Source organism: Scyliorhinus torazame, chromosome 1 (assembly GCF_047496885.1).
Source record: "Scyliorhinus torazame isolate Kashiwa2021f chromosome 1, sScyTor2.1, whole genome shotgun sequence".
NCBI classification, from domain to species: Eukaryota; Metazoa; Chordata; class Chondrichthyes; order Carcharhiniformes; family Scyliorhinidae; genus Scyliorhinus; species Scyliorhinus torazame.
The window spans coordinates 192275139-192278644 of record NC_092707.1 but is presented as its reverse complement, the minus strand read 5'-3'; the positions used below and the strand labels follow the sequence as shown (position 1 = coordinate 192278644).

At 43.5% G+C, this 3506-nt stretch overlaps 1 non-coding gene across 1 annotated transcript; it reads left to right on the top strand.

The window, feature by feature from the left end:
• Nucleotides 1-3015: 3015 nt before the first annotated feature.
• On the top strand, nucleotides 3016-3121 carry trnal-uaa (transfer RNA leucine (anticodon UAA)). The gene is made up of 2 exons: nucleotides 3016-3053; nucleotides 3076-3121. It is a non-coding gene; the product is annotated as a tRNA-Leu (tRNA).
• The last annotated feature ends 385 nt before the right edge of the window (nucleotides 3122-3506 follow it).

The following is a 3506-nucleotide window of genomic DNA, read 5'->3' as shown; positions in this document are numbered from 1 at the left end:
TTCTACAGCTCCAACCCTACTGGATGACCTGCAGCCCCTTCACTTCTTTGAATGCGTGCCTACCCAATCTCCTTTGTGTGGGTACACTTAAAATAACTTCTGCTTTGACTCCAATCAATTCCTCAAAATAAAATGTCACAATGGACACCCATGTTGATCCTAACGATGCCTTCCTTTTCAGGGGATATGGAAAACATTCTTTGTTCCAGCCCTGCTCACGTCACCTCCCATTTTTTTCTGCCACATGGATGACTGTGTTGGCATTCCTTCCTGCTACAACCCGTACTGGAAAGTTTTGTCAACTTTGCTTTATTTTCACCTTTTCCCCTTACTTTTACACAGTACACTGCGAACTTTTCCCTTGACTTTAATTTTTCTATCTCCATTTCTGGGGATAGGCTGTCCATTAACACCTGCTATAAACTTACAACAATCTCAACTACACTTCCTCGGACTCCATTCCATTTTCCCAGTTTCTCCATCTGTATTATATCATTTCGGATGATGCCACCTTCCACATCAATACTTACTTTTATTTTCCATCCCTTTCCTTTGCATTAGCCTTTTTGGTTATTTTTTGCATTTGATTACTATGACAGCAGGGTGCCGCTGTGAATGGTCTGAGCAAAATTGGTGGCCAATCACTCCAGAACTGTTGACAGATTTATTTTCCTCTCTGCCGAGAATTTGGGGTCACGGTTTACAACACGAGGATTAAATTAACCGAAGAATGACTGCGCCTATGTGGGTTTTTGGAATTTCTCAACAAGGATATAAGAACAGAAACAACGCAAATGAAAATCTTCCTACTGCAGAACTGCTGTATAGATTTAATTGAATTGAACGTCCTCTGGCTCACTCTGCTCAAATATACCTACCAACAAAACAATACTTGCAGTGGGAAGGGTCATTAATCAAGCACTAAAATCCAGTAGAACTTTTAGAAACTAATTGTCTTTTGAGCAGATAATGCATTGACAGGAATGTGCTCAATAACAGGATTGGGCTATATTATCATTCGTAATGAGAGTTTATTTTGATCAATGATGGTTTTATATTAGAATAGTATATGAATGTCTTGAAATCACTATGTTCAATATTAATTGAAAAAAATAAGTCGGCAGTTCATTTGAAAGTCCTGTTTAAAATTAGCACATTAATGCATTGATTTAAATTAAAGTGCAGAGGGATTTCTCGCAAATGCACAATGTTTTAGTCACTAATATCACACAGTATGATTTCAAGATTAGAATTTATTTATTTAGGTGATACAGGCATCCCTAATGTAGTGATATCATGGTTGTATAGTAATTCACTGACTGACCACTGGAAGTCTCAATGGGATAGAAGTGAATGTTAGACACAGGTGACCCCAGACTGACCAGGGAGCTAGGAGAGAGATAGTGGGGTTTGTGTATGTTCATACTGTTATTCATCCATTGTTTTTTATATATTTTATCCATAGTTAATGTTCAGAAATCATTTATAGCTTTAGCTACAAGTGTTCTTGTAATATAAATCAGGCCATCCGACAAGAACATAACACCGAGCAAGGCCTGTATTTAACACCATACCCCACTTGCCATTGAAAGGGTGAGCGACCAGATTGAAGGTTCATGTCGTGGAGGTTCACCATAGTGCCGTGGTTTCAGGATTTAGATCAAAACTGTAATAAGATCTGCAGCCGAGTGGGTCTGGTGAAATCTCAACTGGACATTGGTAAGCAGGTTATTATCGATCAAATGCCACTTAATATCACTGTAGACAATACCATTTAGAACTTTACCGCTAATTGAGAGTAGAGTAATCGGGTATTAATGGGTCTAATTCAGGCTTGTCCAACCTTTTCACGTAGGGGGTGCCACATTTCAAAATTCTTCTCACTCAATGTTCCAATGAGCAAATTGCAGTAAGATAAGATTTTCTCACACACACCCAGGCTCGTTCGTTCAAATGCACCCAGGCTTGGGAGCTTTGGGCATCTTACCGAGGAGGGCCACTGTAAAGGGATGCCTATTCTGTCCTGTCTGGGGCTTCAGCAGACACGGGCTGGCAGCAGGGGCCAGGCTGGTGCTCTTTCTGTGACACTGCTGTTCCTTGTGGACTCTTGTTCCGCTTCGCCATCTTGAACACTGTGCTTCTTTGGAGTGCCAGTGCAGGAGGGTGAACGAGAGTACAAGTGAGCAAGAGTGAGAGACAGCCATAGCAAAGCCAATGGCAGAGAGAGCCACACTGTGGAAACAAAATGCAAACCACTCATCCTCCCACTGTTCACTGCTCCTCCAATTGTGATGAACTCAGCAAATTCAGGAGAAAAACTATCTCTAATTGGATGGATCATCCATTCAGCATTTCTGGCTTCAGTTAGTTATGTATGCTTGGCTCTGCCCTTGTTGGGGGTGGAGATATTTCATGGAGCCTCATCCTCCAGGTAGTTGCTTAATTGTGCACCATCCTTCATTTATACATATCATGGTGAGAGGGAGTCTGAACCAAATAACCACATCCCAATCTCCACGACTCTGGTGTTTACATAGAAAACAAATATGTAAGAGAGAACACAATCTAAACAGGTTACTTACTTTTTTCTTACAATCTTCTTCATGTCTAAAGATGTGCAGGTTGGGTGGATTGGCCACTCTTTTGAGGTCAACCAAATATAAGAAAGACAACAAACTTAGGGATAAAGCAAAAAAAAAAAAAACTGCTGGTCTTGATAGGGGCACTGCCCAAACGTAATGAAGATCAATGGAAATTTAAAAAAAATATATCAAATGTGAGTGCAATTCAAAGGGTCAGTAAAACATTCCAACCTGCGGTTCTCACCAAGCACAGAAGGCTTTGATGGTGCCTTTGGACACAGCATGCTTCCTTTCCAGAGACACCCATCTGTGAATATAGCTGTGGAAGAGGGGTAGACTGTCTGCTCGGACGATCCCCTCGATCCCCTGCTTCCTTGACCTATAAATGGTGAGCTTTGCCAGGCCCAGGAGCAGGTTCACAAGCACGTAAGTTGTCAGGATGGCCGAGTGGTCCAAGGCGCCGGACTTAAGCAGACATTGAGGACTTGATGATTTCTGGTCCTTTTCTAGGGTCGTGGGTTTAAATCCCACTCCTGACATCCCTCTTTGGGCAGCACGGTAGCACAAGTGGCTAGCACTGTGGCTCCACAGCGCCAGGGTCCCAGGTTCGATTCCATGCTGGGCCACTGTCTGTGCGGAGTCCGCACGTTCTCCCCGTGTCTGCGTGGGTTTCCTCCGGGTGCTCCGGTTTCCTCCCACAGTCCAAAGACTTGCAGGTTAGGTGGATTGGCCGTTAATGACCAAAAGGTTTAGGTGGGGTTATTGGGTCACGGGGATAGGGTGGAAGTGAGGCTTAAGTGAGTCGGTGCAGACTCGATGGGTCGAATGGCCTCCTTCGAATGGCCTCCTTCTGCACTGTATGTTCTATGTTCACGTCCTCCGACTTCCTCGCCCCTCTCCGCACTGGGTGCCCATTGATCAGGG